Source organism: Anser brachyrhynchus (genome assembly GCF_964034855.1).
Source record: "Anser brachyrhynchus genome assembly, chromosome: 1".
NCBI lineage: Eukaryota > Metazoa > Chordata > Aves > Anseriformes > Anatidae > Anser > Anser brachyrhynchus.
This window is the reverse complement of record NC_137694.1, coordinates 174,952,400-174,959,495: the sequence shown is the minus strand read 5'-3', so window position 1 is coordinate 174,959,495 and position 7,096 is coordinate 174,952,400. Positions and strand designations below refer to the sequence as shown.

Here is a 7,096-nt window from a genome sequence, read left to right as displayed (position 1 = left end):
AACTTGGAGCTTTGAAAAGAGATTTTTGTTGTTACTCACTCAAGCAACTATGTAAAAAAAAACATCTAAGATTTCCCCTCCAGAAAAAGAGACTGAGTAAATAATAAGAGCAGAGATTGAAAGGGAGGTTATATATCACATCCCATATCATAGTGATGAGCTGGAAAATAGTATTCTCTTAATACTCTAGTATAGTATTCTCTTAATACTCTAGCTTTCATACGAAGGTCACAGGCTGTAAAGGAGCCTGTCTCTCTGTCTAAATGGACCCTATCCTGAGGAAGAACAAGGGGACAAAAGATTAATGTCTAGCTTATAAATATTTGAAATTCTGCCAGCCCAAACCACTAGACAAACCAAAGCTGCTCTAGTGAGTTTTGGCTTCTGTTTACTCACTCAGATGCTGCTAGGCAGTACTTTTTTTTATTATTATTTTTTTTTTGTTTGCTTATTCTTCTTAGTGCAAATCAAATCTCAGAGAATATCAGCACCTATGATTTTCACTACAGTTTGTCTAGCTGCTTTGTGAAATTCCTGAAAGACAGATATACTTTTGTAGAGAAGTCTACAACATTTCAGCAGAAAAGCTTTTTAAAACAGAACTTGATTGTATTCATATTCACTACTTTCACTTGTACTTAAAGTGTATGTCACAGTTACTTGTGGAAATTTTGAAAGATGCTTTCTTTCATCAAGAAATATTATAATTAAGAATTTTTACTATGTTTATACTAAAATGTTATTCAAAACCTCTGCTTTTATTATTATTATTTTAATTAGTGAACTATATAAGCAATACTAATGACCTGTTTCTGTCTGATTAGAAGACTTGAAAGTATTTAATAAAGAGGAAACAGGGGTGGTGAATATCATTGTTAGTGTTAGTCGTGTTAGGTATTCCTGTGCTTGGGAGACAGTATATATGCAGAGATGTTATGTGATCTGAGAACCATGAATGACTTTAAGATAGCTACTGTATCACAAATCTTCTGCGTATAATTGTTGAAGAATCTTTTTACAGAGCAATAAACAGGAAGCCAAGCTATTGAATAAAATTGTCAGTGTTAACTTGTACTGTAAACGAGCTAATGAACTCCACATAGACAAAATTAAAAGATTGTTTAGAGATAAATAGGACAGTTATATGTAAATATGTTATTCATAAAATAACCCCTTATCTTATCATCTTATGTTGCACTGTCTGTTTTGTAGTAGGCATGGTATACCTTTTTCTAGTTTTCTTCAAGAGTTCAATTAGAATAGAGAAAAATTAGAACAAAATAAAACATAAAATCATCTAAGACAAGTAAGTCTAAGACAAGTCTACTAAACTTGTTTTCTGTTAGTACTTGTATTTGGTTTATCTGGCAAAGTTTTGGTAGCAGGTGTCTGAAAGGGTGGTGTGTTAGAGGAGTCCAGAAGCTGGTGAATGTTAAAGAAAAGCTTGTTTTATACAGCTCCAAGAGGAATTCACTACTGGCCAACGGTGAACCAAGGAGTGATACTGGTGGCACCACTGTAACAGCATATCTAAGAAAGGAAAAGGAGAAGATAAAATCAGAGTGAGGAAAAAAATAAGAGCTGAGGAGGGGGTGGTGGGGAAGAAGAAATTAGAAACCTAGAAGAGTGTGTGCCCATACTCTTCCACCAAGACAGGGTCACCTTCTTGTTATGCTCTGCGCCTTCACCCTTTGGTGAGGAATACCAGGGATAATATTTTGTTAACACTATTATCATACATTGTTAATGCAGTAAGCATGTTTATCAATGGCAATTCTGAATCTGTTATATGTGTCTCTTTATTAAATAGATTTGACTTTCTGAAACTGTCTCAGTGAAAGTCATTAACAGGGCTCGGAAACAGGCAAACACTCGACTCTTGTAAGTCCCCTTTAACACAACACACCTCACAGTATGACCAATATCGGAGAAGTTCATGAAGAAAAGCAGTCTGTGGGAAGTCCATGCAGGATCAGGTCTTGAAGGACTGCATCCTGTGGGAAGAACCCCATGGTGGAGCAGGGGAAGAGAGTGAGGAGGAAGGAGGGGCATGGAAGCATTTTGGACCCATTATATAACCCCTATTCCCCTGTACAGCTCTGGGGAGAGGTAGAATTGTGTGGAGGAGAATTGGATGCTTTATGTTTGCTTTTAGTTTCTCACTGCTCTAGTCTGTTAGCAATATTCCTATTACTAATAAAAATACTATAAATAACATTAATACCCTTATTCTGAATCTGTTTTGCCTATGATGGTAATCGGTGAGTGACCAGCGATCTCACTGTCTTTACCTCAAACCATGAAGGTTTTTTTCCCATCATATTTTCTCCCCCTGTTCTTTTATTTTGAGGAGAAGGAGTGGGAGAGCAGTATGGTGGAGCTTAGCTGCCTATCAGTGTTGAACTACCACAACACTTAATACTTTGTAAGTGATAAAAGAGGTTGTAGAATATCATTGCAATAAGTTTCAGACAAATTCAATTTTTCTTGTCTTGATTTATTCAGAAAACTCCTATTCACAGGTAAATCTATACACAAGCTTTTATGATTATTCCAAGTCCATTTAAGATTTCACAATACCTGAAATTTCTCAATTTTATTTTTATTTTTTGTTGTGGCAGGCAGGTCTACATACAATTCCCCAGTCCGCTGAGCATTTATTGGACTGATATTTTGGCTTTGTTTTCCTTGTAAATATTGGCAGTGTCAAATATGTTCTCTCAGCCATCTGCAGAGAGTCTTCACTGCTGTGAACTGGGAATATATTTTACAAATTTACTCTCATGAAATAGATTAGGCGAGGGGGTTAATAGCTTAATTATTTAAGAAAAAAATGGTTTTAGGATGCATATTTTAAAATGAAATCAATTCTATTGTGGTACATATGCACGGGCAGGATAGAAACTGGAGCAAATTTTGATGCAAGATGATACATTTTGCTGCAAAACATACATAAGGAAACACAAATTCACATAATTCAATAGACTCCTCTTTACAGTCTAGATCTTTTTTTTTTTTTTTTTTAATTGTTTACTTGATCAGTGCTTTGCATTAGGCAAATGATAATGTTCTGGTTTACCATGTGAAATGTTATTATCACACCTCTTTTGTTCTTCCTGAAACTATCTTATTAAATCTCATAGCAAGAATCCTAATAACCGGTAAGGAAACTGCTGATTTTAGAGATTTAACAATATAGAAAAAAAGCATGATTCTATTCTTCCTTATTTCTCATTCAGTTCTAAAATTTGAGTAAAAAGGTCAGTGAAGAAAAAGCAAATGATTGTCAGTGTAAGAAATAAACAGATATTAAATTTGCATTTCATGTACTTGAAGGGAATATTAGAACAGCTTTAAAAATTAAATTGCTTTCATACCTTTCTTATATATGATACTAGATATTTTTTAACTCCTATTCCTTTTATGTAGGTTTATTTATATTTTCAGTTAAAAGTATAGTTACTCTTAAATTCTTCAGCAGGAAAAAAAAAAAAAAAGACTAGGACCTGCTCTTCCAGTCCTGAAAATTATTACATGTTCCTTGATATGCACTCTTCTGGCTTGTTATGCTAGAAGAATGGAAACCTTTATTTATTATTGGTGGCTATAATTCTAGCCACCTTTGTACTCTGGTTGCATTTTAAGATAAAAATATTTCAATTGGTTAGTGCCGGGTGTGTCTCTTGGACCAGGCAATAAAATGCTATTCCACATCATTTGTGTTTCCAGTAGAACTTAAATTGGATATAGGTGGCTAGCAAATCAGCCTTGGGAGGGTTTGTATATGCCTAAAACATTTGCTTCGGGCAGCATTCTCAGATTGTGTCATTTACACACAAATACACTCCAAGAATTATGGTTCATTAAAAACAAACAAACAGAACACTACATGTAAATTGCTTTCTTCAAATGTCACAAAAAGGGGAGTGTCACCTTATGTATTTTTTTTCGTATACATAGATAAAAAAACACGTAGAAATAACACTATATTTGGAAACTAAGAAAGATTACAGAAAGTGAGTATGAGCTTCTAATCCTAGGTCTTTCTTCCTTCATTCTAATGACCTGGAAATTCCATTTAGAATGTATTAGTTTTTTTGTTGTTGTTTAGTGTTTTTTTTTTTTCTCTCTAATATTTACAGCAACAAAGCTGTGAAACTATTTTTGTGGGAATAGAAAATTAAAGAAAACATCTTGTCCAGGAAGAGTATTTTTGTTGGCATGGCAACAGATATGGAGGGATTTCAGAAGGACTCTGTGCAAGATGCTCATAGTGAATTTCCCCTTGCTGCCAATAACATCATTGGATTGAAATCTCTGGGGTTTTAATGAAACAGGATCATGAAAAAGGTCATGTTTCAATTTCATTGTTCCTGTTGATATTTAGTTGACTTTCTTAATGTACTTATTATTATGTATTTATTTCCATAATTCTACTCAATTTTTCATAACAATGTGTGTTGACATAATGTAAAAAAAAATAATAAAAAAAATTGCCAAATACTTTTACATATTGCACTACTGACTACTTTAGAATTGTTAATTAGGAATAGAAGCAGGGCAGTAATAAAAGATTTTTCAACCTCTTTGAAACACAGTGAGTCAATGAAAAATATTTCTTCAAAATATTCTAGAACTATTTTGGTCATTACTGTATACTGAAGTTTGAAATTAATTTATACTGAAGCTGGAAAAGAAAAAGAAAAGAATAAACTTTGTTGACTTAATTTCCATAGATAGTTCCATGGTACAGACACCAGCAGCTCACTATGCAAGATATCGTCACAGCAATTCTCTATAAATAATTTATAAAGCCATACTTAGCAGTATGGCTTTTAAAATGATCCTTTGAAAAAATTTGAATTACATCATTAAACGATATCATTGAGAAGGGTCAGGGTGCTTTTTAAGCAGAGAGTTTTCAGGAAGTGCAGAATAAAGCAGTTAATCTGCTAAACTCTTTTAAATCATTGTATTAGAAAGGTCACAAGCACATAAGTATGATTTAATCATGCTTTGCTAACTCCTAAAAGAATTACTATTCTACAGCAGCCTATGCACTACATCTATGCAGATAAATTATTTTTTACATAAACTGATATAAAAAATCATTAAAGAGAGGTCCAATTTGGGTTTACAAGCAAAATTAAACAGCAGAAGCAACAACAACAACTTTTCATTTAAAATGAGAAACATTAGAGTATAATAATTAATTTTGTTTACCAACATATAGTCCTCATAGTAGGTCATAAAATAAAAGCTGTCCTTCATAAGATAAATTAATAAATCCAGCGGTGGTTTGCCAGAAGGGACAGTGAACTTAGAAGGTAAATTAACACCCAGAGGTCCATCAAAAATAGCTTCCCTCAAAGCTGCTGTAGACAGAATCCATCAGAAGTGCACTTGGAAAAGCCTGATAGTATTTTAATTAATGGAGAACACTTGTGGGCCATTTATTGTTGCTAGGAATTAGGTAAGCTAATTGATCCAGCACAGGTGCATATAATTGAGATATCTGCCTAAAAGTCTGGATTTGACTTTTAATTTACTCTAGTAGTTTTAGTAGTAATTTAGTTTACAGGAATCTTTAAAAGAAAAAGGAAAACGATATTTAAGACAGTCTCACTATCTGAACAGGGAAAAATAATTTGAATGTGAGAAAGTACTGTAGCAAGATCTATTGTACAACACCATTCAAGCAAGACATAATTTTCTTTATTTCAATATTTCACAGTTAACCTAGTTTAGGAATACTCAACTATAAACAATGTACATTAGAATTTTGAGGATTAAACTAGTTAAACCTTCATAATAGAAAGAAGACTGGGATAGTGTTCCATAATACATTATTAACAATGGTTCCAATTCCATCTGCTTTTTCTTATTATTATTTTTATTTTTTTTATGACATTCAGACTTTTATTTTGTTAGGAGTTTGGGGTCTTTAAATATTAAAGGATACTACAGAGTTTCAAAATTAGAGATTTGATTTCATATCTCTAAATATTTAGATATATTTTTAAAATGGAAATTCTGAACTCTTTAATTTTCCTGTGGGACATTTCCATGGACTCCCTTGAGAAACACCAGCAGTTCTTTTCTTCAATTGTTATTTATACATTCAAATTTGTTTATGAAAATAATTTCTCATTCATACACAGGACTAGTGTCTGGTGTTCTCATACAAATTTTCTAAATAAAAAGCAAACAAACCAAAAAAAAACCAAAACAGTACGCTGCAAAGCTTAACTTTTTTATGTATTTTGTCAGATGTTTTATTTTTTTTCTAAAGCAGATCTGTAGGTTCCTAAGTGGTAAAACAGGAACTTAAAGGTACATGCAAAAAACTTACAATATTTGATAATAGTGATTAAACTAGGTAACATTAAATGCCCAGGAGAGGGGTACAGATTACATCCTTATGTCTTGAGGCTTAGTCCCAGATTCCTTAGTGAATTAAGCCTGTAGCTTCAGATAGGTAGGATCAATGCAAGAGTGTGACCTAAATCCCTCAAGGTTTTAAAATATCAAATCTTCTAAAAGATGTTTTTCATGTAAGACCTGTCAATGCAATTACGCCAGTATGGTGGTGAAAACCATTCAGCAGCTACTTAACTACCAAACTTAAAAAATTAACTGACTGTATGCATAAATGCAAATATCCCAGAACTTAATGTTCATATATAAAGAGGAATTACAAAATCAGGGTAATGGGAAAGAAAGAAAGAAAAAAAAAAATCACAAGAATGAAAAGTGGCTATTAGATGTACTGATATCTAATACCTGAAGCAGTGAAGGCCAACCTCCTTCATGTAGCTTGAAGGACTTTTTTTTTTTTTCTCTGTAAGGAATTAATCACATAAACTGCATTTTAAAAAGCACTGGAAGTAGTATTTGAGTTCTAGGATTCACCAGTTCTCACTGAATGTCATCCAGTTATAAAAAATGATCAGAAAACAAACAAACAAAAATCTTAATTCTGTACAGCACAGTAGAACAAATGTAGCAATAAAGACATGTAACACCCTCAAGCTATGTAGAGTCATAATCTGTAGTATGGCTGTTAGGAGACCACCTAAAGCTATGGGGTATTCAG

The 7,096-nt window shown here is 33.0% G+C and overlaps 1 long non-coding RNA gene across 1 annotated transcript; it reads right to left on the bottom strand.

Moving 5' to 3' along the window:
- Positions 1-1,394: 1,394 nt before the first annotated feature.
- LOC308188306 lies at positions 1,395-5,303 on the bottom strand. Its single transcript, XR_013945379.1, has 3 exons — positions 5,224-5,303; positions 1,907-1,994; positions 1,395-1,530 (listed from the first exon to the last, which is right to left on the bottom strand). It is a non-coding gene; the product is annotated as an uncharacterized lncRNA (long non-coding RNA).
- Positions 5,304-7,096: the final 1,793 nt, after the last annotated feature.